A 14,643-nucleotide genomic window follows, 5' to 3' on the forward strand; every position below is an offset into this window, starting at 1 on the left:
GGTCCAGAAGGTCGCAGATGGGGCGAGGAAATGGCAACCTCAAGCCGCATGAAAACATAGAAGGGTATAGGGCTACCATGTAAGAATGGCACTCTGAGTCAACGGCACCCTCGTCAGGCCTGGAACTTCAAAGGCGACGGATTCTTGCACTCGATAGGTGAAAGCTAAGGAGGCCATTGTGGACTTATCGGTGGACAAGCGCCACCCACTACCCAAAAACACTGGCTTGTCGTTGGCAGAAACTATGGGTTCAACAAATTTTTCAGAAGCCATCACTGCCAAAATGCGAAGTAACAGAGAGATTGGTTGGAAAGAACAAGAATTGAAAGAACAAAAATGGCAGGACAATCGTAAAGCAAAGAGAGCAATCCAGGGCCCACTCCCACTTTTTATAAAAGAAGGTGACAGTCAGACTTCCGTAAGTCATCACAACCAGGGTACATGCCGCTTTGGTTTTTGAAAATGCGGTTCACAAAGCGATATCAACTAGAAGAGCCACCTGACGCCTATTCATTAATGAGTTTTAAAAGATGTGATGAAAAGATGAGTCCATCATGAGAAAATTCCGTCAGAAGTAACCGGCCCACAAGAGCTTCTCAGATAGCAAAAAACCTAAATATGGTACCCGGCCTTGGGAAGAGGATAGGGTAAGTCATGATAAAATTCCCATCGTACTCATCCAGTAAGAATTATCGGGATAACTATAAGGAAATTTACCCCCCAAGGCCCAAGAGGCCTAGCCAAGCTCGGCCCAGGATGAAAGGTCACAAACCTAACCCACTAGGAGAATTCCTTGTGTATAGCCTACGGGAGGGATGATGCAGCAGAGGATGTGACTCGTCGGGGCTCGTTGATCTAAGGTCCTTTGGATAATGTCTAGTTATCGAGTGCCCACCCACACAGCAAGTATGACATGCGGAGGATCGTCGATCTACTAACAAGGAAAGCATGAACGGACCAAGGGAAGACAGACCGAAAGGAAAAGGTTGGAGAACCATGCCGCATTTAATGGCTCTACCGCTTGGACGACACATTACATTAATGACGCTGTCGCAGAGTCACGCCACATTAATGGGACCATCACAGAACCACACCACATTTAAAGGTTTTGACAAAATGAACACTTATTGATTTTGGTATCGAAGGCTCCCTAGCCCCCAGGCCACCCTCTCAAAGCCACATATCTTCTTCTCTCTGCAGCGCCCATTGTGAAGACTTGAGTTGTTGGAACCTGGCCCAAGGGTGTACGAAACACGACATCAATGCCCAACTTCTTCATGATAGCTTCCAAATAATCCCACTCAATTCTGTCATAAGCCTTTGACATGTCGAGCTTAATGGCCATGCTTCCCTTCTTGCCTTTTTTTCTCACCTTCATTATATGTAGAACCTCATATGCAATCATAATATTGTCAATGATTATCCTTCCTGAGATGAAGGCACTTTGATTGGGTGATATGATGTCTGACAGTACTACTTTTAGCCTATTTACAAGCACTTTAGAAACAATTTTGTAAATGACATTACAAAGGCTAATAGGCCTGTACTCAGTAACACTCAAAGGGTTTTTTGTTTTCGGGATTAAAGCTATGTAAGTGAAATTAACCAGAGAAAGCAGAGAATTACCATTAAGGAAATCCAACATTGCATTGCACACCTCCTCACAATTTTTAAGTTAAAATAGCATTCCAATGTTCTACACCAAAATTCAATTGAAAAAAAAATGTGAATTGTAAAATTCGTACGTGGATTTGTACTCATTTGCAAAATGCTACATCAGCTTTTAACATTTGCACATTAGGTTTCTTAGTCAATTTGCACGCCTTAGAATAACCCTAGAAAATCAAATATATTGATAAAAAGGAAGCTAAAATCAAGAAAATGAAGAACTATATTAAAATTTAATAAGGGCTTTATTTAAAAGATAGAAATAATTATCAAATAAAGAAATGGGGAGGGAAGAAGGCCCTTTACCCCTTAGAGAGAGATTAGGGGTGGGCAGCAGGGCACTGCCCCGCACCCGCATCGGTGGCATGGGCAACCCTACCCTCCCCATGTAGGGGCGGGGGGCCTGCTTGCAGGGAGAAAATGGCATGAGGCTGGCCGGGCCCAGACTCGCCCCCCTATGCACCCCACACCTTAAGTCCAGCCCAAAACACAAACACACACACACACACATATATATATATATATATAATAAAAAAGAATTTATTACCAAAATGACGTCATTTTGGTAATGATTTTTTTTTTTTTTCAAGAAAAGGCAACACCATCATTTTGGAGGGTTAATTTAACCTTAGCCCCTCTCCTCCTCCCGACCTCTGACTCTCTCTTTCCCCTCCCCCTCTCTCTTTCTTCAAATTCCTCTTTGTCCACATCCTCTCTCGACAATCGATTCTCAATCTCTCCCTCTTTGTAATGCCATCCTCTGCTTCTACCGTCAAAGAAATTCCTCTCCCGTTTCTCTCCCTCACTCCCTCTCCCTCTCCCTCTCCCTCCTTTCTGATTTGTTGTTTAGTGTTTATTACTTTGCAAATGATTTTCTCCCCCTCTCTCTTTCTAATTTGTTGTTTAACGTTTATTACTTTGCAAATGATTTCCTCCAGCAAGGGATTTCCCTTCTCATTTTAATTTATTGTCTATTTCTTGTTAAGTTTTTTATATTTTAATTAACTCTTAATAATTTCTCTGTAATGTTTTTCTTTTTCTAATTTTTTTTTTTGGGTATTTTAGGTTCTCTGTTATTGCTATTTTCTATTTTATTTTTTATATTATTCTAGTTTTTTAAAATATTTTTATGTATTTAAATTTTTGTTTAAGAATCCCATTTATAAAAATTTTTAAATTTGTTTATAGATAACGTGTAATACTAATGCCGAGTGTTAAGACGAAAAAGCATGCCAGGTAGTGATGCTCCCTTTCCAAGGGAGGAGTTGTTTTAAAAAACTAGAAGGTAAGACGAAAACGCACAGAAGAAAAAAAGGGGGACAATCCGAACTCCGAGAAAGACGTGCATGTTCAAACTACAACTTGCTGGTTTGTACAAGCACTATGCGCGCGAAATATAACCATTGTAAGATTTTCAGAAGAAAATTTTAATTACTATCTTCCTACCATATATTATATATAATTTTTTATTTTTTATTTTTTCTCTTTCTAAATATGTGATGTATATATAAAGAGTAGAAGAATTCAATTAGTTTAAAAAGAATAAAATAAAAAATAATTAAAACTAAAAATAAGTGTAGTGTGTGGTGTGTGAAGATGATGAGTAACAAAACTTTTTTAACAATGTCTCTGATGTGCTCAAATGACCTGCAATCAAAAAGAGAAAATTGGAGAATTCAGTGGCCTTCAATGCCAAGTCAGAGAAGTTAACATTTTTCAATAACTAGTGAATGATACTCTAATACATACCTAATCGGCTATTTATAAGAATTGAGGTGTTCTATTATGGTAAACTTTTCTAGAAGCGATATTCAATTTGGCATGTTGCATTTTAGAGCACCATCCTGTCGTTGATCGCGTCCATCTGGTGTTAGTAGCCACTTAGACTTTTCTACGTAGATTCATATCTCTAAGACTGTGCATCCAGACCAAATTTTTTTCTGGTCCCATTCAAAACCCACTTAGTCGGATAACCTCAAGGGCGTACCCACCTCGATAATAGATGGGTGAATAACCAGATATATAATATATATTCATATGAAATTAAATCAGATGTTGAAAACCAATCTTATTTACACCTTATAAATTATATACATATATATTTACATTTATATAAATTGTTATATTTTACCAATTTTCATACAAAAGTATTATTAAGAAACTGTTTTCTTAGTGATTTTAAACATAAAATATATACTATTCTTAAAGCCCTTTGAGTAATTAGAGAGAGAGAGAGGTAATTCCAGCCCTAGACATAGACATAGGCCCGGCTTACAAAACTTGTGTGATGAGGGTATTGTTTTGTTGGGTCCATAATTGAATTCGATGGACCCTTGGAATGGGTGGGTCAGCGTGTGCTATAAATCCGGTGGGCTTGGCGGACTATGGGTTCCTGTGTAAGAAAAAGTGTGCAGTGTAAGGTTTTTATGTAAAATTTTTATTTAATCATATATTTATTTATTAATTTTTTATTCTATACGTGGCTAACCACTTAGTCCAGTTTGTATTCGCAAGTTATCTCAACTCATCTCAACTCATCTCACTACAATTCATTATTATTCATCAACTTTAACTCACAAATCTCACTACTATTCACAACTCATCTCACTATTATTCACAACCTATCTCAACTCATCTTCGAATCTAAACGATACCTTAATTGTTGTTTCTTATTTAGTTATCGATCGTAAGTAACTCTTTAACTACAATTATTTTATTTTGCTCCTTATGACTAATTGTTAATTGATATTTGTTATCGTATGCTTATTTACTTGTTATTATCATTTTAGCATCTGTATTTTTATTTATTTAGTCAATTCATAATTATTAAATTGGCAAACTTGTATTCTTTTTCCATTACTTATAAAATTGTACATTAATCAAGCTCATACGCGATATTACTTTATACATGTCCCTAAAACAAGATGATGGAAAAATGGATATAGTGTTAGTCAACTTTTATGATGATTGAAAGACTCATGTTTTGAGTCTTGAGATTGGTAGTAGCTATCAAAAAAAGATTGGTAGTAGCTCTGATATTTGATAGAGCAATATATCAAATAGTTGATGTAGGCTTGGGGGATACATATAACATACCCCATGGTGAAAGACTATTGAAATCTATAATAGGATATATAGCCCAAGACTATAAGGGATAGTAGAGGATGCACAACCAACTTGACTTTACATTGCTACTTTATGTAAGAAACTGCAAATCAATGTAGATACAAACAGAGAAGGCCAACTTACCTTTCTCATTCACTTCATTCAGTTTAAATAATACAAGAGTCAATATGTAGGTTACAGTTTTACAAAACAAAGAAAGGAAACTATCAGATTTACAAGAGGAAACTATGGTAACGTTTACAAGAGAGGATCAAGAAATTAGAGGAGTAAAATCAGGAATCATATCACGTTGATCCAGTTGACATTTCATTTCTGGAATGCTCATTAATGTGCTCTGTAATTTCCAGATTTCCAGCTGTAGTTGCTGTTTTGAGAGTCTCATGAAGATGTGCTGTATTTTCGGGATGTCCAATAGGATTTGGTCTAACAACCCCTCTCAAATTGATGGGGATCATGATGACCATTAATTTGGACCTTAGAAATGCAAACCGTGGAGCTGTTTGTCCCTTTGTGAATATATCACCAATGTGATCAGTGGTTGAAATATGCTTGACTTGGATGTCTTTATTGAGGACTTTTTCTTGGATGAAGGGGTAATCTACTTCGACGTGCTTTGTTCTAGTATGAAAGACCGGATTGGATGCCAAAGTAATGGCTCCAATATTATCGCACCAAATTGTCGGAGTAGATGGAAGTTGAATGCCAAGTTCTTTTAGCAGCATTCTTAGCCAGTATAGGTCAGCTGTGGCAATGGCTATGCTGCAGTACTCGGTTTCAGTGCTACTTTTGGGGACGATGGGTTGTTTCTTTGCTGTCCAAGTAACGAGATTGGGTCCAAGAAATATTCCATAACCAGTTGTATTTCGTCGGTTATCCGGGTTACCTGTCCAGTCGGAATCACAATAAGCATTTAGATTAATATCACCGGAGGAAAAATAAAGACCATAATCAATTGTACCTTTTAGATACCGAAGCACACGTTTTGCAGCGATCCAATGAGGCTCACGGGGGCTGTGCATGAACTGGCAAAGTTGATTTACAGCATATGCAATAAAAAGTCGTGATATTGTGCAATATTGAAGGGCACCAACGACACGGCGATGCTCTATCGGATCCATTAAGAGAGGACCCTCTTCAGATGAGAGTTTTGAACCAGATGTTGTTGGACAATTAAGAGGTTTATCACCTCCCAGTTTGGTACTTTCAAGTAAGTCCGTGATGTATTGTGCTTGACGGAGGTGTAGGCCATGTTTGTCACGGGTTGCCTGGACACCTAGGAAGAAACTTAGCTCACCCAAATCTTTAACAAGAAATGACTCTTTGAGAGACAAAATAAAGGAGTCAATGGCAGACTTGCTTGAACCAGTTACAAGTATATCATCCACATAAATCAGCACATACAATTTCACAGAATCATTGGTATAGATAAAAAGTGAATAATCAGCATTAGATTCAATGAAACCATATTCCAAGAGGGATTGGGTGAGATGCCAAAACCAAGCACGTGGTGCTTGTTTTTGGCCATATAGTGACTTGTGTAACCTGCAAACGTGATCTGGATAATTCTCATCAATGAAACCTTTAGGTTGCTCCATAAAAACCTCTTCATCTAACAACCCATGCAAAAAGGCATTTGAAATATCGATTTGGTGAATATTCCAATTAAAAGACACTGCTAAGGCAAGAATCAATCGGGCTGTGCTGTGTTTCACCACTGGGGAAAAAGTTTGCCATAATCAATCCCATATTGTTGATCAAATCCTTTTGCAACGAGACGCGCTTTATAGCGCTCAATGCTGCAATCAAAGTGGTGTTTAACATTAAAAACCCATTTATTTCTAATAATATGCTTACCAGATGGGCAAGAACAGAGTGACCAAGTTCCATTTACCATTAAAGCATCAAACTCACGACCCATCGTAGCACGCCACTATGGAGAGGTCACTGCTTGTGCGTACGTGGAAGGTTCATGCTCGATGACAACCGTTGAGAGTATCGTTAGTGGGTAGCGGGTAGAGTAAACGGTGAAGTCTGGAAATTGTTTGGGTTTGGAGTGTCCAATCATGGAGTGAGTCGTCACTCGAGATGGTGGAGTCGTCACTCGAGATGGTTCTCTGTTTTCGGTTTGGACGGAGGCAGGCTGTGAGGGTGTTGTGTCGGCGAGTTCGGTCTAGGTTAGGGCTGCGGTTTCAGATTGCAGATTTGGAGAAAGGGGCTGAGATTGAACATGAGGGTTTGTTTCAATGTTAGGTTGGGGGTGGGATAGGTCGGTTTTAGACGATTGAATGAATGGGTATGTAAATGAAGTTTCTGGAATAAACATACCTGAGGGGACTTCACTCGGCAAGGCACTTGAGGAAAGGACTCATTGTTTGGCTGGAAATTTTTCTTCGTGAAAAACCACATTTCGGGATATGTAAACACGTCTAGACAAATAATCAAGACACATGTACCCTCTTTGTTGGCTGGCATAGCCAATGAAAATGCACTCTTTACTTCGAAAAGAGAGTTTGTGTGTTTCATATGGTCTGAGTAAGGGAAAGCATGCAGATCCAAATATTTTTAAATGAGAGTATTTTGGAATTTTTTTATGAAGCATGAAGAATGGAGTCAAGTTGTTTAACACTATTGTTGGTAATCGGTTTATGAGATAAATAGATATAAGAAAAGCATCTGCCCAATATGTATTTGGTAGGTGAGACCGAGCTAGAAGAGTCAACCCGGTCTCAACAATATGGCGATGTTTTCGCTCAGCGATCCCGTTTTGTTGAGATGTGTGAGGACATGTTAAGCGATGGAAAATGCCATTTTCTTGTAAAAAAATTTTAAAAGAGGTGGAAAGAAATTCGCCACCATTATCAGTTTGGAGTTGTTGAATTTTTCAAGAGAAAACATTTTTCACAAGTGCTTTAAATTTGTTAAAAATTGCAAACACCTCATGTTTAGATTTAATGGGATACAACCAAGTAAAGCGGAAAAAATCATCAATAAAAAGAACATAATATTTCGCTCCTCCCACCGAATACATAGGAGATGTCCATACATATGAATGAATAAGAGATAAAGGCCGAGATGATTGACGAGTGGAGTCACTAAAAGGTAATTGTTTGGATTTCCCTAAAGGACATGATGAAAAAAACTCAATTTTATTAGAATTTGAGACATCTAAATATTTTGAACAAGACAAATGATTTAAAACAACTGGAGATAGGTGGCCTAATCGATCATACCACATGTTGAGAGTGGTGGACACGCCGAGATTAGCCACAAAACATGAAATTTTATTTGAAGGAGATTTATTGTCTGCTATGGGATAGAGTCCATTCTCAACTTGCCCTTGGAGTAGAAGTCGTCCCGTGTTGTTCTCCTTCACAAAAAAATCACTTCCAGTGAGAATAAAATAACAATCATTATCTAAACAAAAACGATTGATGAAAATTAAGTTGGAAGACGCATTTGGACAGTGAAGGACATTTGAGAGATTGAAATTTGAATTTGTGGTTTTGAGAGATGAGGTACCCATATTTTTAATCACCAAACCTGAACCATTTCCAATCGTGATAGTGTCTCCTCCTTCATAGGGTTGCGAAGTGGTGAGATTTGATGTGTTACTGGTAATGTGGGCATTGGCCCCACTATCGGCATACCACACCTGTTGAGCATAAGAGTTGTTGCCTTCAGCAGCCATTGTAGCTAGATCTGTTGGTGGTAGTCAACCTTGATAGGTGAAGTCAAATCTGTGATAACAATCAACAGCTTTGCGGCCCTTTTTTTCACAGATTTGACAAACGAGCCTGTTATCATTTATTTGTGTAGCAATGGGCCTGTGATTGGAAGAGCTCGCATGATGTCGTGGTCGACTTGAGGGACGGGCCTGGGGTAATAATCTGGGTCCTGCAGGTTTCTTTAGGGCTCCAACTTTCAGATGAGTAGCTGCAAAAGCCAAGTGAGTTTCAGTAGAAACAGATGAATGGGGCGCCTACATTAGTGTCTCAAAGTTGAGGAGCTCGGTCTGAAAGTCATCAATGGAAAGATCATGATCCCTTGTTGCAAAAGTGTAGGAAGTTACGAAAGGCATGAAATGTGGTTTGAGTCCACTCAAGAGGTACGTTATCAAATCTTGTTCTCCGACTAGTTTGCCGGCAGCTGCGAGTTGATCTAAGAGGAGTTTTGCTTCTTCGATGTAAGAGAGGCAAGATTTATTGCCTTGTGAGATTGTTTGAAGTTGCCGTTTGAGGAAGGCAATTCGAGAGTGCGAGGTTGAAGAAAATCAAGCTTGAAGAGAATCCTAGACCTGTTTCAAGGTCCCCAAATTAAGAACGGTGGAAACTAATTTTTCCACAATAGAGGCATATAGCCAACTGAGGACGCTGTTATCTTGTTTGGACCAGCATATGTACTCTGGATTTGGAGTGTTATCTGGGAGAGTCTTGGTTGGAGCAAGGTCGGTTCCATCAACAAGACCAACCATGTCATGACTCTTCAGGAATACAAGAAATTGGATCCGCCAAGTGAGGTAATTGGGGCCATCCAACTTTGAAAACTGGAGAGTATTTTGGGAAGAGGCCATTCTAGTTTTAGGTGTGTACAGAAGCTATTTGTGTAGGATCTTTGTTGTTTGGGCGTTAGCCTTAGAGGCTCGATACCATGTAAGAAACTGCAAATCAATGTACATACAAACAGAGAATGCCAACTTACCTTTCTCATTCACTTCATTCAGTTTAAATAATACAAGAGTCAATATGAAGGTTACAGTTTTACAAAACAAAGAAAGGAAACTAGTAGATTTACAGGAGGAAACTATGGTAACGTTTACAAGAGAGGATCAAGGAATTAGAGGAGTAAAATCAGGAATCATATCACGTTGATCCAGTTGACATTTCATTTTTGGAATGCTCATTAATGTGCTCTGTAATTTCGGGATTTCCAGTTATAGTTGCTGTTTTGAGAGGCTCATGAAGATGTGCTGTATTTTCGAGATGTCCAGTAGGATTTGGTCTAACACTTTCTATGTTCCTTTTCATTTTTGTCGGTTGAGCTGCAAGTTTAAAGACAACAATAAAAGAGGAATTGTCCTTTTCTACTCCAATACTCGCACTGTGAATAGAAGATTGTTTAGCTAGCTGGGTTATGGTCCTATCGAGCAATTGGACTTTTTTTATTTGTTGGATGAATGATTTTTTTCCTAAACTTCAAATATTCAGCATCGGTACGCGATTTGATGCGCCAAACCTATAATTCAACAATCATACTTTTCAACCACTAACTTTCAACATGCATTTTTTCCAACAGTTTATAAATGAACATATTTTTCAATGATCAAATCTCATTATTTAAAAAATCATGTCCAATCTACACAGGAAGTAAACACTTAATAAATTGAAGAAACAAAAAATATAAAAAAATTAAAAAATTAAAGCAAGAAAGAGAATGGTCTATATATTATAAGCTATGAAAAACTTAAGATAGAGAAGCTATAATAATAGAACATGCCCATTTAGGTACTTTGTAAGAGATGCTATTAATTAAGAAAGCAGCTGGCAGCAGAAAAAATGAATATCCACTCGAACCATTGTAACAGTCACATTGTTACCTACCGACCTTGAACCATTGTAACAGTCACATTGTTAATAGAGCAGCCACTTTTGTTGCATTGAGAAGTGGTTGTATCTGTGGCAATCTGCGTTGCAGTGAATGCAGGTTGCTTTGGACGAGGCAGACTAACAATCTCACTTTTAAGCATGGAAATTGCAATAGATACAGTTGGCCTATCTTTAGCAAAATCTTGAACACACAATAGTCCAACATGTATGCATCTCAAGATCTCCACTTCAAAGCATGGCTCAGATATCTTGGGGTCCACCAAGGCTGCAATTTTGTTGGCGTTCCACATTTTCCATACCTAATAACATGAAAACATGATTGAAATTTGTAAACAAAAAATACCTTCGGAGTCTTCAACTCATGAGGTTGTGATATATCGTTTTTTCAATACTAATTAATTTAAATATTTTGGGCTCAAATACTCACTTCTTCTAGCTACTATGTAGATCTAAGAATGGTATGATTAATCAAATACTAAAGGAGTTATTGAAAAAAAGGGCCATGAGATAATGGAGACTTACAAATTCTAAGAGGCTCATGGCCTGCTCATCATGATAAAAACTAGTGTTTCTCCTTCCGCTCACTATCTCTAGTAATAGCACTCCAAAGCTGAAGATATCTAATTTTTCTGAAAATCTTCCTTCCATTGCATATTTAGGAGACATATAGCCACTATATTTCAACAATTAAACACAATATCCAAATCTTGTTATACCAAAAGAAAAAAAGAATAGCTTTAGTATCTAATTGAATCAAGACAAAAAGGTACATACTATATTGCGACAACCCTATTAGTATTGGCTTGGTCTTCATTGCCTCCAAATATTCGAGCCATACCAAAATCTGATATCTTTGGATTTAGATCTTCATCCAACAATATGTTACTTGCCTTTAGATCCCTATGAATTATCCTTAATCTTGAATCCCTATGGAGGTAGAGTAGAGTAGACCTCGACCAATACCTTCGATAATTTGGAAGCGTTGTCTCCAATCTAGTAGTAGTTCTTGTTTGCTTGGATCTAATGAAGTTAACCAAAACAAAGAAGATCAAGAATGCAGATTAGATTTATGATACTATATATGTGAAAATAAAGTAACTTTGAGGAAGTCATGATAAAAAAATTCTTCATTAAGAAGCTAAAATGCCACAACAAATTAAGAATATCAATAACTTTGAGGAAATCATATGCAAAGTTATTAACACAAAGGCATCATAATGAACTAACCAAAAAGAATTACATCCAAACTTTTGTTTGGCATATATTCATAGATCAACAACTTTTCTTCTCCTTCAACGCACCCGCCAAGGAGTCTAACGAAATTCCGGTGTTGAAGTTTAGAAATGACAACCACCTCATTCATAAATTCTTCTAGCCCTTGTCCAGAGGCCCTTGAAAGCCTTTTTACTGCAATTTCTTGTCCTTGTAACAATTTTCCCTTTGAACAAGCAACAACCCATTACAATATATATATATATATATATATATATATATCAAAATTATTAGGCGATCATGAACCTCTGCAAGAGAAACCTTACCCTGTATACTGGACCAAATCCACCCTGCCCAAGCTTGTTAGATTGATGAAGGTTGTTTGTTGCACTTGCTAGCTCCTCCAAACTGAATATCGGTAGCTCCAAGAGTTTAACTTGGTTCGTCATGCTATCCTGCTCAGGCTTGCTTTCACCAGGAAATTTTGCATATGCTAGTGCTTCCTTCGTTTTCCTTTTCCTTGCTAGTAATTTGGAATGTATTACTTAGTATTTATATGTAAATCTATGCTAATCTATAGTTAAATATATGCTAACATTTCTTAGTCCACTAGCTAATTGGAGCATGAATTTTACCTTTCCGTTTAGCCATACACAGCCATAATGAGAAAGTGCAGATAGCAACGAATAACGTTCCAATGGTCGTTGTAATTGTTATGACTACCTTCACATCAACCCCTTTTGTATCTGTAAATCAGGAAAAAAAAAATATCAAACTAATTCATCGAAAACAGGACGAAGAATAACTACCATTTCGTTTTTCTAAAAAATAGATTTACAAGGATTAAATGGATGACGTGGATTTGGGTCGAAATAAAAATTTTATTTGTTTTGAAAATACCCCTATTGATTGGCTCAAGTGATAAAAATCTTTATTTTTATGGTATGCTCGTCTAGGGTTCGAATCTTCTTTGATGAAAATAAATTTTAGGGACTGAGGACTCGTGCAGTCCCGGAATTAGTCAAACTTTGTTCTCAGACACCTAATTTCAAAAAAAAAAAATAACTAGACAACTTGATTTGACATTAATAATCGATGAATTAAGTCATAATATAAATCTGAAAGAAAATGAAAACAGCCCACCAAGTTCTGAATCGGCCAAACGAACATAAAGATCTACTCCGCCAATGGAGAATTTCTGTAAGTCAATTAAGTCTCTAGTCCATGACATACAACCAATGCCAGCATCATATGCGTATGCTATACAAGAACAATTTTCTAAACATTGGTCGCGACATTCATCTTCTTCAATTTCAAAAGTAGATGAACGATTTATCAAGTATGGCACTTTCATCATCTTCAATTTCAAAAACCCATCCTTCTTGCGTTCTTCACCATCAGTGGTTACTCACTCACACTGCAAGGGTGTCCTTCTCACACATCCACTAGTCCAGTTTCCTCTATTCCATTCTTCTATATTCTTCGGCTCAAACCCTACTAAGCAATTGCAAATAGGTGAACTCTTTGAGTTACAGATTCCAAATGCCCCGCACTTTCCATAAACATCGCACTCGGTCTCCAAAGCTAACCACCAGACCTCCCAATTGTCCCCGTTATTTGAATAGTTTTGCACTATATTTCCTTGCGCATTCAAGACAAAATTTGATAATATAGAGTCATTCGAAAAGGCAAAACTAAAATAGAATGTTCCTTCTTGATCATCTATAAGACTAAACCCATCAAGAAATACAGAATCCATGGACGGTATTCCAATAAAGACCCGACTATTCCATGGACCACTACGCCAATATCGACGACTGCCATTCCAAGTAGATATTTCAGGAAGATTAAAAACGTCAATACCAGCAGAGAATGTTCCTGTGGATGGATCAGACTGGTTGGTCCAAGAGGTTAGCTGCACTTTCTGGCCTGTTCTTACATTAGTACTAACTTTCATCTTTGGCACAAGTGCATCCGCAGGATGTTGGAAACTTTCCCATATGATTGTACCGTTTTTCTTTTCGTGCAAGACAAGGTTACCAGAATCTAAAAGTTGGGCAGTTGTATTGAAAACGGAATCTGTTATATTCGATGACCAAATAATCTTCTCTTGTTCATCTAATACTACTAGATTTCCGTCTTCTGACATAGTTAGAATTCCCGACGAAGTCTTGAGGGGCTTGTTTCTGTTAGCAACCCATATGATGCTGGACGCAGGAAATTTAGCATACCATATCCCAACATAGCGATAGGTAGAATTTGCAGGGCTAAAAAATCCCAATTTGAAGTTGCCATTGCTGGAGATTAGGGTTTCAGGATCACTGATGAACTTGGTTGTAGTGATGGTGTCTGGGGCAGTGCCTGACTCTAGACAAAAGCAGGATAACAATATAAGGAGTTCGAACAACTTTGTTTCACGAACAAGTTTCATAACTTTTCAAATGCTTCTCGTTTCTAAGAATGCAGATTTTTTTATGCCAGGAGCATTACAAATCCATTGCTACCTTCTTATCTTCAAGCTTTTCTTGGATTGATATTTCTGTAAGTGCTTGCTTCTGGAAGACTTACCAAATTTCAAAGATACCGCCATACAGACTACAACTAAATATGTGGATATACACATTTTGAGCCCTTCAAGTGTCAAACTTAATCTCCTAGAAAAAACCAAATTAGCAAAACTTGACAGCATTTGCAGCATGAGACTTAGTCATGGTGGTTCTTTCAGTTGCTTTCTATCCAAGAGTGGTTGGGCTTATTGCATGGTTTTAGACTTTTCAATTTTCAAAAGCAGACCATATTGGCTACAATTAATACATCTTGGAATATGTGGATGTACACATTTTGAGCCCTCAGTTGCCAGACTTGACAACATTTGCGGCTGCTTGACATTTGTGGTGGTGCTTCAGTTAGTTGCTTTGTAGATAAGAGTGATTGATTCCCAGTTGTTTGGGTTTTCTATTAGCTGATCTCAAAGTAATTATTTTAGTATGGGTCTTTTGTTTCGCTTCTTTCCACCAAAAGAGTGCAATGGATT

General features: G+C 37.7%; 1 pseudogene; it reads right to left on the reverse strand.

Moving 5' to 3' along the window:
* Positions 1 to 10,319: 10,319 nt before the first annotated feature.
* On the reverse strand, positions 10,320 to 14,131 carry LOC121266181 (annotated as a pseudogene).
* Between the last annotated feature and the right edge of the window lie 512 nt (positions 14,132 to 14,643).

The sequence above is a fragment of the Juglans microcarpa x Juglans regia genome, chromosome 5D, assembly GCF_004785595.1.
Source record: "Juglans microcarpa x Juglans regia isolate MS1-56 chromosome 5D, Jm3101_v1.0, whole genome shotgun sequence".
Lineage (NCBI taxonomy): Eukaryota > Viridiplantae > Streptophyta > Magnoliopsida > Fagales > Juglandaceae > Juglans > Juglans microcarpa x Juglans regia.